The sequence below is a fragment of the Passer montanus genome, unplaced genomic scaffold (genome assembly GCF_014805655.1).
Source record: "Passer montanus isolate IOZ18808 unplaced genomic scaffold, ASM1480565v1 scaffold38, whole genome shotgun sequence".
In the NCBI taxonomy this organism is placed as follows: domain Eukaryota; kingdom Metazoa; phylum Chordata; class Aves; order Passeriformes; family Passeridae; genus Passer; species Passer montanus.
In genome coordinates this window covers 4369413-4385499 of record NW_024368596.1, presented here as the reverse complement: position 1 = coordinate 4385499, position 16087 = coordinate 4369413, and positions in this window count along the sequence as shown.

Here is a 16087-nt window from a genome sequence, read left to right as displayed (position 1 = left end):
AATTGCTCTTAATTTGAAATGTTGGCATGTAAGTTTAAACATCTTCCTCACCACTTTTTTTCTAAAAATACATTGCCATAACTCACTTTTCTAGTCTGTCAAGGAAGGACTATAATTAACTTTTTTGACCTAAGCATTATTTGGGAAGCTTAACTAACATGTGTCCTTTGTAAGAGAGATTTTTATTATAGTAAAAGCTCAAAGAAAGAGTTAAGGATGAAACTCTAATTAAAAAATCACCTTCATGAGGAAAGGACTGTAAATAAAGTGAGGGCATAAAGAACTTACTCCCATTGCAGTCTCATAGCTGCAAGGGGCCTTGAGCACATGCTTTTTCACTTTTAGGGGCCCTCTACATAACACAAATTAAAACCAGGGCATGCCTTTTCTTAGAACCTGTGCCAGGCATTTTATTTTCATAGGTGTCAATTCTAAAATCATTCTTTCTCTTACTTATACTTTGATGGAGGTGGAAGAAATGAGTGGAGAAATGAACTCTGATTACTTGAATAAAAAGTGTTAGTCATTTTGGACCATTTTCTTTCCATCCTGCAGGTTCCTGGCTGACCCTTACACATGGAGTTGGGGGTGGGGAACAACACCAGTCTAGACAGAAGAGGCCAACAACTAGTTGTCCACTCAGGTTTCAGATTATAAATGAAAAATGTTCAATTTCTCACAGATGTTTGGCAGCCACTCTGCTTTCACTCTAATCGCAAGCAGGATTTCTTCTGCCTGAAGAATGCAGTGACCAGGAGACATCCAGAGACACACAGAATAATGATTCCATCTGCTGTGGCTTAGGTTTATCAAACAATAAGTTTCTAGAAGTGAGATCACTAGGACTATGGTATTGCTAAATGTATTAACTTACTCAGACCTGGCACATCTTCTTTTAAAGTTTTGTGATTCAAATGTTTCTTTCCTGTAGAATGAAATTTGTAGAAATTAGTAGATTTGTTAGAGGGATTAATTATGCCTTTAAATGTAATACAGACAGTATCTGTAAAGGTTCTTGAAGGATTAGGAAAAAACATAGAGATAAAAACTACGTATGCCCAGTTTACAAATAAAGGAATGGGGTTTTTTTCTCTGCCACTTAGTTTTAACATTACAATCTGAAAACTGAGGCATTAAATACAACATTCTTAATTTCTCTTAGGATACTCAGAGCTTCACAGTTGCCAGTTACCATGTCAAATTACAAACATGTTGTAACTCAAGTTTAAAAACACAGCTCTTTTTTTCCTCTTTGTTACAGAAGGGTTGGATTTAACAGCTAAGTGTTCAAAGGCTTAGGTCTGGTCTGAGCACAAGCAAAGGTTGTGCAGGTTGCCCCAATCTTCTCTCAGATTATAAACAAAAAATAAATTCCTTTAATATTAATTGAACAGGAAAAAGGGAAGATAATACCGATTGAGCATTTTTTGACTGTCACAATGTCATAGATTTAGACAGTTGGGCTGTCAACAAAATATGGTGCAAGAATGTGACAGCAAAAGCAGTCCAGAGGAAAGCAGGATAGGAAATAAAGAAAATATTGTAGATTGAGCCTTAGATAAAGAACTTTTAATATCTATGTAACTAGAAACTGATACTCTTCTGCTTCTGAGCATGGCTTGTTCTAGGTGTTCATAGACAACTTTAGTTTATATTTCAAAATATGAAATGAGGAAATTTGGAGAAGCATTTTATTTCCTGTACAGTTATCCCAGATGTGAAAGCACCCAATGAGTCAAAATCCTGTTGTGGCTCTTACAGAGGTTCTGTTCTGAGGTGCATTGGGCAATACAAACAGAAATATTACACTTTAAAAGGAAACAGAAGTTGTCAGCTGAAAAGCAGGAGGAACTTTGTGACAGAGTGACATATTTGATTGTGAAATAGTCTCCCAGAGAAAGTGCTGGAAACAAAATCATTTGGAACATTCAGGAGTTGATGAACAAAACCCACTGGAAATACAAGGGGCCCATCATGCCTTGGCAGACTAATGGCTGCTTTTTTCCTTGGATTATCAGGGACTATAATTTATTACTTTGTACAGGAGATATCACAATATGTAGAGATGAAGTTTCTAGATAATATCACAATTCAAATGACATTAAAATAATACTGTCTCACTAACCCTTGGGAATGAAAACTTACTTAAGTTATGCAAAGAAACCAAAGAACCTGCTGTTCACAGTTAAGGAGCACAAAGGACAAGCTGGCAGTTCAGTGCAGCCTGGTAAGGACAGCAGCTCAGTGCTCCTGCTTTGATCCAAGTGGAGCCAAGAAAGAATTCAGAGGATGGGTTAGTGGACATGAGAGAAAGGGAAGTATCTGGGGAGAGGAAAACAGGGGCAGAGGATTGGAACTGTAACCAGAAAAATATAAGAGAGCTTAGAGGAGAAGTGGGGATGTATTAACAGGAATGGAGGGGGGTTGGGAAGGGACCCTGGGGTCCTTTCACCCTGGGGAAGGCACACAGTAAAGCTGCATGAAGTAGCTGCCAGCCAAGCTGGGCATGTGTCTCAGGGTGGGCAGCCAGCACCACTGGTGGCTTCACTGATGCTGCTGTGACAGAACCTTGCATTCCAGGCTGAGGAGCCCTGAGGCAGTCATGAGCTGTGCCTTACCCATGAGAGGAGAGATCGCTCCTCAATGAAATACTTCCCTTCTGAAGTGAGACTATGACACTCAGATTATATTGAGTGCTGCAAAAGGTCTTCCTGGCAAAGAAATGAGAATACTACAGCAGGCTGAGGTTAATTCTATTGGAAAACTGCCTGGCAAATTAAATGTGTCTCAAACTGACACAAAAAAAACAAGCTATGGAAACTTTATCTTAATCAGTGGGGGTATTTTTTAATTAATGCAGCAGTTTGGGACTGATTCTTTCTTTTAGGTGCAGTAGGATGTGGTATTGTGTATCTTGTGCAAACAGCTGTTGCCTTTGTGCTTGTGCTCAGGAACAGATCTCTTTAATGATTCACACCTCGTAGCATTTCTGTGCAGGAGCTGTCACTGCCCCGGAGCTGCTGCACTTCCTCATGTGTTGGGCTGAGCTCCAATAGGGGATGCAAGAACATTTATGATAAATACTGAAGATTCTCTTAAGTCTAAAATTATTCTTCCTGCTGAGGGGATGAAGTAGGAAGGGAAAGAGTTTTTCTATTATGCCTCAAAAGTGCAGAATCACTTTTGGCTGTAGCCCTAGAAATCCTCCTTCACAGGAGAGGTGCAGTGAAGGATTAAATGAGGTCATGCTTTCATCTCCCTCGCACCTACTTCATTCTGGTGTGCAAAGGGCTGATAAGAACAGAGCTCTGTATCAAAAGTGTGTAATGGGGAAGAGAAGGGAAGAGGGGAACCATAAGGGAGAGGTGGGAGGAGAGTTTCAGAGCCTTAGCACCTCCCTCCTGAGAGGTCACAGTAGTTCACAGCAGTCAGTCTTCTGAGGAGACCTTTCTTCATGCATGCTGCTCATGCGTGTCCTTATAGCAGTGAATCACTGGGAATTCAAACAGCTCACATGAACACTGCCTCTTAACTTGATTTTCCATTGCTTACGTTAATCTTCCATTTTATGAATGAAGGCAGTTGCTCTACCCAGGGCAGGAAATCAAATGTATTACTTTTCAAGACAGGATGGCAGAAGTCCAAACACATCTAACAGGGGAAGGAAGCAATATTATCAGCCTTTCTGGCCCAGTGATAAAACCATGGAAGGAAATCATTCAGCTTTAAATGAGGAAAAGGAAGTCTTAGATAAAATTCAGAAGTTGCCTTGGGAATTTTCATATCACATCAATGAAAAAGTCACATTCAATTAACCAAGCATTCCAGTCTGTATGAAGGGCTTTATTTATGACATCAAAGCAGAACTATTTACAGTTTGTGACAAGCTTCTCCACAGTGGATCAGTTGACATTTTTCTGGCCTGTCTACTTAGTCAGATACCTTTTCTCTAAGCTCTTCTTTATGAAAAAAAAACCTGCTGCAGCTGCCCTGATTTTTTTGTTCCATTCATGTAATAAAATCCTATTTTTAGTCACCATTGCACGCAGAGTATTTTGACATTTGGGTCTTATTTTTAATTTTAAAAATTCCAATTATTAATATTCAGAGAAAATAGTAAATACAGTTACTTTGGGGGTTTGTACCTAAGATGGTATCTCTACTGACAGTGTCATGCCATGTAGAAATAGTAGTTTGAGGTAGCAGTATCTCATTAATCACTGCAGTGTACCTTATTCTACATAACATAACAGTGCCTTGTGTTTTCATGTTAGCAAACTAATCTATCACACTGTGATTGCTGTGATAATGGAAAACAAACATAATCCCAAATAAATTAGCAGGATTTAGCACTGCTGGATTGTTGGAGTAGCTCAAGGCAGTTTGGGGGGAAAGAGTCTGACATTGTTTCCTTAGGTCTATACTTGGTGATAATTTGATTTCAGACTAAATCTGAAGATATAGAACTAAATATGCACTCAGACAAAATCAAAACATTCTAGCATTTCAATCATATGAGTGGTTAATGCTCCACAAGTGAAATATACACCTTGTATTTTAATAAATTAAATTCTTACATTTGAACTTCACTAAGAAACTTGAAAGTCTGAGCAAGGCCCTGTGTATGCAAATGCCTTTCTGACTGCTGACACAAATGGGCACATTGAATATGCAGATGGCTGGATTATATAAATGGGGAGTCTGTGCATGCTTAAAACACACAGAAAGCAATAATCAAAACCAATGCACTCAGTTGTGTATATCCTGAGAGTAAAATGTTTGTTTGCAGTCTCTCTGTGAAATCCAGAAGCATATTCTTGCCAGACTCTCTCAGACTTGGTCATCTATCTAACATTGCTTTGTTATTCCAGAAGATCTGGTATTTAAAATTTCATTTGAATGTATTTGATCTCATCCTTCTATTTCCAGTCTTACAGGTGACAACTGAAGTTACCATTATGGGCAGGAAGTTTGAAGCAAAATTTCTTTTTAGGAATTTAAATGTTTTTCTCTGAAGAAAAGAGCAGATTGTCTACATATGTATAATAGTAAATATACAGGATAAAGAACTGTATGAGATTCCTGCCCTACTGGAATTAATACTGTGATGGACACCTGAAAAATGCCTCAGACAGCAGAAAATGTGCTGCTTTCCTACTTATGATTTTTCTGTTCTAATCAGGCTGAGATGGAATTCTGGCTGTTCTACCTGGTTTTTTTTGTTTACTTATTTTAAAGCTTGTTTTGTTATCATGGACCCCCAATGTGGGTGTTAAGTCAGATTTATCAGAGCCCTGTTCACTGTGACCTTTAAAGTACAATGTGTTACTGTAGCAAAGGTTTCCCAATAACAGAGGAATGAATAAATTGACATAGCCACAGCCTTTTGCAACTTGCAGGATTTATGGGGTCATGGGTTCTCTTTGTGCAGTGAAGCTGTAGGTCAGCAATACAAGAGTTAAGTCAAATTTCAAAATATTGCTCCTCTATCCTTCTCATGTTATGACATGAAGAGGCAGAGGTGGAACTGCATTGTTGAACATCTATCAATACAAAAAGAAAACCTTAGCTCTTACAGAATACAGAACAGTTGTTTTCCATCTGTCAAAATGTGATAATCCTGGCTGCTGGTCATTTTTCAGGCAAAAGAGGTAGAAACCCAAGTATTCCATCATCCCATGCAATCTCCAGTGGAGTCAAAATAAGCTCCATTGGAATGACAAATCCCACAAACCTTGGTCCAGTCAAGTGATTTTTAAACTTTTTTTTGGTACATACTCAGACTGCCTCCCACTTGTGGTTGTCTGTAATTCAGGGCAGGACACTAAAATGGAAAGGGAACACATCTGGACATTGACCAAACAAGCTCAAATAATCCCAGATATGATGTAGAGGAGATCTTTGCATTGTTTATAGGTGGGATGTGTCATATACATATATACATTTATGTGTGTGTGTATGTGTCCCCTGACTATTCAGCTTAAAAACTGAATAAACTGTGTCATTAAAGGACATCTCAAAATACCTTTTTAAAAAAAAAAACAAAAACAAAAACACAATACAAATTACACACTGAATTTCTCATTATATACTTTACCCTTGACTGAAAAAAATACCCAGCCTCCAAAACACCGATCCTAAAGCAGCCCCTCATTTGAGTTTGTTTCATTCAGATGTGCACAACCTGTTTCAGTTGTGCTGTTTTTTCAGGCTCAACACAAAAATGTCATTTGGTATAGCACAGGTTTTAGTCTTCATTTGGGTCAAATTACAATTGAATCTGACAATAAGAAATAGGTTAATTGCTTTAGACTCAATTTAACAAGATTTAGCTTTTGTATAAAAACACTTTTCTTACAGAAAAAAATAACATTCTTTTCTAGGTGAAGGAGGAAGGTACTTAGTTTTCAGTATCATGATAAAAAACCCTTTTATTTTTAATCTTTATATAGAGACACTCAAATAATAAGGTATTAAATAGTCAATATAAACTTTAGGTAAAACCTCCGTGGTATAATGTTTACAGCTAACAGAAGACTTCTTTCTGAGCCATTCTTAGAAGCAGCCCAGATAGCCTATGTAAGAGACAACAATCTTTTGTTGTCTTTCAAAGATTGCAATTTTGAAAAGAAATACATTTATTTCACATTTCACTTGGACTCATAGTCTCACTAAAACTCTAGTTGTGAACAGAACCCAAGAATTGCCCCCCTATCTGCTTCTTTGCACTTCTTGTTCAACTGGGAGATGAGAAGGAGGAGTACCCAGAGTTCTTGCTCCCCTGGGAGTGGGATTTGGCCGCTCCAGGTCTCATTGAACCAGAGGTTACTCCACAAGAACTCATGCTTTCTGCAATATGAATTTTACCAAGACATTGACTCTTGATAATCAAGTATAATAAACAATAGCTCCAAAACTGGTTATATAGGTAATTTAATCTTTCACATAAATCCTGAAGGTAACCAAACTGTAAGAAAATCCCAAAAACATATTAATAATCCTGATCATTTCCTATTGGACTTCTAATTACCATTAACTTTTTTATAAAGCATGGTTGACTTGTTGGTTTATTAGAGAGGAACCTATGTAGCTTGCTAACTGAAATAAAAGAAATAGGGAAAATGCAAACATTTACTATATCTTCTGGACTTGTACATAATAAGTTTTATAAGAGGTGTTTCCCAATTTATTGCTTCCCTGCAATATTATATTCCCTGCAATCATTACTGGAATAGTTCTGCCAAAGCATTGATGGAACATGCATTATAAAGTCTTTGCAGCTTTGAGAGCTAAAGGGAGGGTTGTGTTCTGGCTGACTATGTATCTGTTTTACAGGAGAATTTAGCTCTCTCTCCTGAGAAAGCTTAGGCTTTGTTTCCCATCCAAGAAGATATCTAGAAACCAGAAAACCTTTGGAATAACATTTGTGATTAAGAGCGTATAAAAATGGAAGAAGAGTGAGAAAAGGTTGATGGGGGAGAGAAAAGGGTAGTTTAGCTCTTCTGGCATAGAACACCATGTCTGGACTTTGTCTAGGAAGCAGGTTTGACATTTATACTGTTTATCTCAGTGTGGCATCAGAGAACTGGGTTTGTCTGTGTGACTCCAGCAAAGTCACTTACCCCTCTTGTCCCTCCATTCCTACCATTACCTCTTATTTATCTTCATTTAGGATTTCAGTTCTGTGGGACTGGAGGCTGTTCATTAGTGCAGCCCTTAAAGCATAAATCTCAGATGCAGCCTCTGCATGTTGCTGGAATACCAACATTGATGTTTCTCTTATGACTCAAAAGAAGTCATTTGATCTCTTTGGTGTTATTTCCTGACCTTTAAAATGGGACAGTAACTCACAAGTGGGTTATGGCTAACTGATTATTGCTAATGAAATATGTTTAGTTTCTCAGAGAGCTTTTAAGGAGACCAAAATATTGAGGAAATTACAAATGTATTCCAGTTGGTTTTCTTTCATTCATTCATTCATATGTGCTCTATGATTGACTTAAAAAATGCACTTCTAGTCAATCAGAGAATAGTCCATGATTTCCTGTGTCAGATCAGAGGATCCTCCTCTACCATTTAGGAGTGACAGTGTGTAAACAACAGTAGGATTACCTCAGAAGACAAGTGAGCCCTCTAAGAATGAAACCCAAACTAGTATGTGACTTCTCTCAAAGTAAACTGGGCAAGCACACCAGAAACCTGTTCAAATTTCAGTCAAGAAAATGAAACCATTTTGTATCAAAAGCTGACTCATTTTAGCAATATAAGGCATGCAGAGCTGGGCTGGCAGTCCAGTGATAATATTATCACAAATCCACAAGGAATGATCCACTCTCATCTCTCAGGAAGCAAAGAATTAGGGAACCTTGCTGTATACTGTGTAAGGAACACAGAATTTTAGTGCAGGAAAGGACATGGAGAGGCCAGTGTGGAAGGGCTAGAAAAGCCCATTTTTCCCAGGAATCCAATAAATTAAAAGAGAACCTGCAAGCTTTTAACACAGATGAAAATTAAAATATTTTTTCCAAAACATTTTTCCTAAGGAATGGTAATAAGCTCTAACTGTGGGTAGAAAGGTTCCTCAGAGATGCTGGTGAGTGGCCAAGTGGCTCAGTGGATAGTGGGAGTGTATAAGTAAGAAAACAGCTACACTTTGAAAAATTTTAGTAATTTTGATTTCCATATTTCTTTACAAGATTTAAGGTCTCACTGGAAAGGTATTATTTTTGTTACCTAAAATACTTAGCAATTCACAGGACTCTGTTGATTTCAGATATGTATAATTAGAACTAAAAGCTTTTCAGTGACAGAATGCTTCATAAAGTTTTTTAGTCAGAAGAATTCCATATTTTTACCATTTGCATTGCTATAGGAAACTGTCATGCTCTCTTTATATTTGCATGTGTATGCATCTATGTGCATACAGCGAATTTAGAAATACAATAACCCTGGAGGAATGCTGAATATATTGGGACTGAAGAAGAGAGAAAGACAAACTGCCTGATAACTGAAGAAACAGTTCATTTTACTCTGTGCAGGCAGGCAGGAAAGGGAGTGCAACGTAAGCAAGACATTTCATTTGTGGTTGAATCCACAGATGAGCTATTGTAGAAAGTATTCTCCAAAACATGCTTACATGGGAGATGGGCCACGTGGTACTGATTAGATTTAGTACCAGCAGGGCAGTTTTATTACACACTAGGTTTTGAAAGCTGCAAACATGTTTCAGTGTTGGAAGGCTGTTCCTTCAGCATTTCCTGCCTTACTGGGAATTCATGGAGCTCTGCACCTTCTCAGAAAGGGCTCAGCACCTTTTAGCTTTGACTGATGTTATAGCTGGAAAGATTCAAAGCTAGAGACAATGTTTTCTTTGAACAGTCAAACATGCTGGAAGACAAAGGAGAAAGCATGTTTCACATTCCACTGAAGTCAGTGGTTTCTGTCTCTTTTTGCTCTTCAGATCACTTCCAGTCCCCTCTGGCAGGAGAGAAGAGTCTGTGTCAGAGTCTGTGTTGTCTGCCTTCCTCTGTGGGCTCATCCTGGGCACTGAGCTCAGCCCTCGCAGAGAGGGAATGCTGCTCCCTCCTGTGCCCTCTCACTGGCTGCTTCCTCACCATAAACCAATGGATTAGCAATAAGGAAAAAATGTGCAGGCTTCTTTTTCATATTCGGTCTTCTTGTGGAGCGCCACTGATTTGGTTTACAGTTTTTATCTAGATGAAACCTAGACATTTAGTCAGTGGAATGTTTAGTTGGATTTACTCAGACACCTTAGATCTATAAAAGCATGAGACAGAAAATTTTTGAGCACATTTATCTAAAAATGTCAGTAATTAAGACTGTACAGTGTCATTCTTTAGAGCATCTCCTGAGCCTTGATATAACAACCAGTGAAGAATGCTGAGCACCATTCTTTGGAATTATTCTGCTGCTAGAAACATATTTATACAGCAAAAATTATTTAGAATCAGTGTAACAAAATTAAGAAAGTTAAGAAAATATATTAGTATATATACTAATCATATATTCAACATCTCAGCCTTTATTTTTATGCTTTTTATTTCCTCTCTCTTTTCTAGACTATAAATCAATGGAAGTCTATATTTCCAGGTCTAGACTTTGTTTCAATGATTATTCCTCAAACTAGGGAGAATAGGAACAACACAAAACACAGTATGAGTTCATTAATCTCACACTAAAACTAAAGCACAGCCCTGTAGCAGCTACTAGCAGCTCCCCACTGTAAATAAAGTACTTTCATATAGAGCAGTGCAGAAAATAAAAATTACTTTTTATAGCTGCACCAGCTCCCACTACTTTCCACTAAGCACATAATTATTTCTCCAGTGTCAGTAATTCCTGATTGAATTCACAGTGAAGAAAGGAAGAATCCCTAACTAATTTCACTTTTGATATAATTTCCTCTTTCAGAGTTCCCTTTATTTTTCAACCATTGCTCACAAGAGCATTCTGCAAGATGGATAGTACCAAATCAGCCTTTCATAGATAACAGAATCACAGAATCTTCTGAGTTGGAAGGGACCCATGAGAATCATCAAGTCCAACACCTAAGTGAATGGCCATGCAGGGACTGAACCCACCATCATAACATTTTAGTTGTTTTCCAGTTGTTTCGTTTTACATGGATTTAATCTGTTCATCTAACAACAGCTGGGGTAACAAGAACACGTATGGTTTAGCAAGGATGAAAGATTGTTTTATAAATAAACCCACAACTACAGTGCTTCCTAGAAGGAAATACCCAGAGCCCTCCCAACATGAATTGTTAATTACCATCCTCTTCAGCTGCCAAAAAGAACTCATTAAATGCCAAATTATTTCCCTAAACAATGAGTAGCACTGGTTCCTCTTGTGTCTATGTGCTTATTTATTAGAATTACAACTTCCTTAATTGACACTTACATTAAAAGGGAGAGAAAATCCAACAGTAAAGCTATTTTTGAGTCAGTTATTGTGAAAGAAAACATCAAAAATATTCTTTAATGATGAAAACATTATTTAGTTTTCAAGCTCCAAAATTTAAAAAGCAGCAATATGAAACTTTTTCAAAATGTCCTCACATTTTATTTTACCCTTAGGCTGAGGACACAAGAAATATCAGCCTGACATGATTGTGGCTTCTTAAGCTTTTAAATGCTTTATAAGAGGAGAGTTGAGTTATAGCTCTTCCTCCACTTGAATGGAAGCACTGCTTGAACAGCATTAGAGAATGCAAAAGCACTTGTGTTTGTGGCGAGGAGAAATGTGAAAAGATATTACTTAAAGAAAGTGGACTGAAGATGGCATTACAGGAAGCATTTACAAGGATAAAATATAGTAGATATATTTTGGGGAATTGTAGAAACTCAGAAGCCTAAGAATTTAAACATAAATGGAGAGAGGAGAGGAGAGGAGAGGAGAGGAAACTTTTAAATAGTTACATTAAAATATTTTCTGTTAAGTGTACACAGGAGAGGAGAGGAGAGGAGAGGAGAGGAGAGGAGAGGAGAGGAAACTTTTAAATAGTTACATTAAAATATTTTCTGTTAAGTGTACACATGTAATGTCTTACAAAGGGCACATCCTAACCGTGCAGGATGAGTTTAAGATAAATTAAGTTTGAGTTTAAATATGTAAACAAATGGGTCTGTCCTATATAATGCAGACTTCTTTATGTTCCACAGAAGCAAAGGTGAATGGAAAGTTCTCAACAAAATCAAACCCTTGGAAAGTCCAGGAGAAATAATGCATACTGGCAAAAAATGAAAACAAAAAACCAAAAACCAAAACAAACAAAACCACACCAAAACAAAACAAAAAAAAATGAAAATAACAACAACAAAAAAGCAAACAAAGAAAAAACAACCCAACCCCTCCAAAAAAACCACCCCAAAACAAAACACTAAAACAAACCAACAAATAAAAACCAAAAGAAATAAAAAGAAACTATCTGGATAGCAAAAAATAGCGAGACCAGTAGTGTGATAAAAGTGATGTGCTTTTGTTTCCTGAGCACAGCTGGACACAGCTGGACACAGCTGGAAACTGGGGGAGGGCTTGGTCAAGCCTGACTGTAGAGAGAGAGGAGCAAATATGTGAAAGTCCTGTAAGACAGGATATCTGCAATGAGAGAAGCTGAGCAGAAACTGTACACAGGGCAATGCAGGACAATAAAGGACATAATGAATGCTGAGTTTTGGAACAGTTGGGCTGGTGCTGGGACCATAAAACAGACAGAGACTGCAGGATATCTTTAGACCTGACAGGCTCCTGTGGGAAGCAGTGGCAGCATCATGAATTGTGTGACATCACATCATGAACTCCATTCCAGCCTCGGTGAAGCTGTGACACAGCTGCCAGCTGTGACCCTTGCTGGGATCCTTTACAGCCCCAAGCAGCACCACTGGTCAGGAACTGCTAAATGGTAGTTGGTGTTTTTAGCAGAGCTTCTGGACATTATGCTGGCACAGGAGCCTTCACTTCCCACACTGAAAATAACAAAACAACAAACCGTGTGATTGTCACATCATCATTTCGTACCAGACGTGGTTCTGACCACACCTCTGTTTTCCCTGGTCACACCAATTTGCTGGGTGTTGCTCTCAGGAAGTACAAAGACTGATGCTTTGCCAGCACAATAACAGTGCTCAGGACACTGTTACTATTTTGATTTGTATTGCACTACTTTTTATGGACATTCAGGAACTTCCAATGTATTTTCTTAGAGAATGTGCAGCATAATTTGGGCCCATTTTTCATGGGCCTTCATTGCTAGTAGGCAACACCATATGGTAGATTCATCAGAGATTTTGTCATATTTTCTTATACTAATATTTTGTGGAAGCAAAAGATAGATAACTTTGACACACACACAAGGAATGTTGGTCTGCAGCACAGGTCAATATAAGTCTACAAAATTCCTCTTGTTTTTACTGCTGGCATTGTCATTAACAGCGTTCTGTGCCTGTCATCTGGTCAGATGAATTCTTTTTCTGTTACTTCAGGACATTCCAGTGCACTAAGCTTTAAGTTGTCATTGATGTGTATGCAGTTTATAAAATGATGTTACCATTACCTCACCATTTCCCTTTGCAATGGGATATCCTCCCTCTGAGCATTCTGCCCCACAGTATGACAATATTCTCTACTCCCCTCTGTGATTTGCCCTCAGTAAAATCTATGTCTAGTTTTCAGAGTAATTGAACTACTGTGCTGAAACCATTGTTGCTGATTTCTTCACATGTCTGCTGAGGACTAGTGTGGAAGGTTGTCTGGAGTTAATAAACAGAACTTGTTGCCTGTTCAGACCTTGACTGTTATGTCTGTACCCTAAAACATTAATCAGGAAGACAAAAAAATTACCATTTGTCTATAAAATTCCATTCTCAAATGAGTAGACATTACATGCACCTCCTTTAAGCCTAAAATCCTAAATCACTTAATTTGTTTTAAAAGGTACTACTAATCCATCCACACTGGTACACTAAGTGTACAACTGACTGTTGCTTTAAAATTCACAGAAATTTATCTAGAAGCTAATCTAGTCCATGTCACACTTCTAAAAGTTTATTACCATTTCATACAAGCATCTCACTGCTGTAAAGAATCCTAACAAGCTGCTTAAGACAACGTTTAAAGTAACTTGAGAAAATCAACCAAACATTTCTCTTTCTACAATCTTATCCTCTAAACCTTCCTTAATGTAAACCAATTTTTCAAAACCATGTTTTCATTATACTTCAAATCTTCATTGGGAAGTAAATGAAGATACAATTTCTCATGCCTGTTTTAATATTTCTAACCTGAATATGTACAGTCTTGAAAGTCAGACAGACTTGTACAGCAGGTGACAGTCAAATTTTTCACAGGAGGCAGATGGTACCTAGAGGCAGGTGGATGGATAGAGGGGACACACTCTGACACCACAGAAGTGGAACTGAGGAGCCTCTGTGCAGACCCTTTGCAATCTTCTGACCTTACTGTGTGAATTTTAATTTCTAGTTCAGAGTTTGTTTACAGCACTGGCTTCTTCTTCTTCTTGATAGTTGTTCAAGGTTGTGAAGATCTGCCTAAAAATAAAAATTAGAGCGAGTCCCTCGTGCACATTTCTGTCTCCTTTCTCAAATGAGATCAGGCAGAGATCAAGTGACACCGGTAGTGGCTGGATGTGGAGCAGTGCTGAGCCCAGCAGGGCAGCAGAGAGTGCTGCTCTGCTGCTCGTGCCTCTGGGCTCCCCCTGCCAAGGGACTGGCCCTGGGAGCCACGTGAAGCTGCTGGCCAGGGATGTGCTCCTGCAGAGCTCCCAGCGGGAGCAGAAATCAGAGGTGGTACTCAATGTGCACAGACAGCTTCACAGGTCAATGACAGAACTTCCTGGGTTCTCAGCAGCCTTCATTGTTTGGGGCATCTAGCACAGATAATAACAAAATTCCCTGCCTCTGTTAATTATCAGGCGGCTGCATACTCCAGAGCCCACTTTAAATTACCATAATTTGTTCTTTTTTGGCAGTTGAATGTACTAAGGTGTGTTCCATCACTGTCATTGTACCTTCTTGTCTTCCTGCTTCAAACTGAAAAAGAACTTGGAAGTGTTTATTCTGCTTCTGTACTTAAGTGCCACATAACCTTATTCCAAATATCTGGGAATAGAAAAATAATTCACTTTTCCAGTGCTTTCCTATACTTTTGCTTTAGTGATATTTGTGAGACACTCAAAGGCACAGTCTGTATTTGAAGAGCTTTTCAAACATCAGTAATACTAATATTCTTCTGTTTTCATGGCTAGGATGTTAAACTCTGACTAACATATTAAAAAGCCATAGGTCTGTGTGGCCTTTCAGGTACCTAAAGAAAAAAAATTATCTTCCAGAATATTCCCTCATAATGTCCTTGAAAATATGTAACATTTTATGCAACCTGCTGATTTACAAAAAGGAAAAATATTATATTTATGTATTTAAGATAATAAGTACATAAATATTCTGCTTCTCCTTTTGCTCTTTTTATCTCACTAATGGTTTGAGTAACAGGAAGGAATCTTCACTAAAGACACCAACATCACTTCTTTCTCCTTCCAGAGGAATGTGTTTGGTTGTTCACAGCATCATTTCATCAAAGATCTACCAGACTGCAACAGGCACCCACCTGGGCTCCGTGAGGCTGCTGCTGCTTTTGCTCTGCCATTTACAGAGTGCTGTGCTTGCAATGAAATTATTTACATTACTGTTAATTATGGTACTAATTTTGCAGAGCGATGCAGTTGGAGTTGGAAGCCTGAGGACTTGGCTCCGCTGGTGGTTGCCAGAGGTAAAAGCAGTTTGCAAGAACAACTTTAGATAAAGTTTTGTTACAGAAAAGCTTTTGAACTCCTACCGCTGTCCCAAGACCAGCTGAAAGGCTTTAAAAGCTTTGACAATATGACAGTTTTCAGGTCCCCATCTAAGGTGAACAAAGGTGCTCTAAGTTTTGGGAGTTCTGGGACAAGAAACTCCCTGTCCCATCAGTGTCCTGATCAGTGCACGGAGCCGAGAGCCACCCGTGTCCGTGGGACAGGGACAAACACATCTTCCTGTTTGTCATTCCAGCTCCGGAGAGCAAAGGCCCTGCAGCGGTGCAAAGTCCCCAGGCTGTGTCTCCAGGCTCTGCTGTGACACGCGGTGCCCAGGCCGTGTCCCCAGGCCGTGTCCCCAGGCTGTGCCGTGCCCCCAGGCTGTGCAGTGTCCCCAGGCTGTGCAGTGTCCCCAGGCTGTCCCCAGGCTGTCCCCATGCTCTGCTGTCACACGCGGTGCCCACGCTGTGTCCCCAGGCTGTCCCCAGGCCGTGTCCCCAGGCCGTGTCCCCAGGCTGTCCCCAGGCTGTGCCGTGTCCCCAGGCTGTCCCCAGGCTGTTCCCAGGCCGTGTCCCCAGGCTGTGCCGTGTCCCCAGGCCGTGTCCCCAGGCTGCGCCGTGCTCCGCTGTCACACGCGGTGCCCGCCCCGCTCCCGGCCATGGGCGGCCGCTCCGCGTGACGTCACAGCCGCTCCGCCGGCGCGTGCCCAGGCCGTGACGTCAGCGCGGCGCAGGTGCCGCGGGCGCAGCGCGCGCGCCG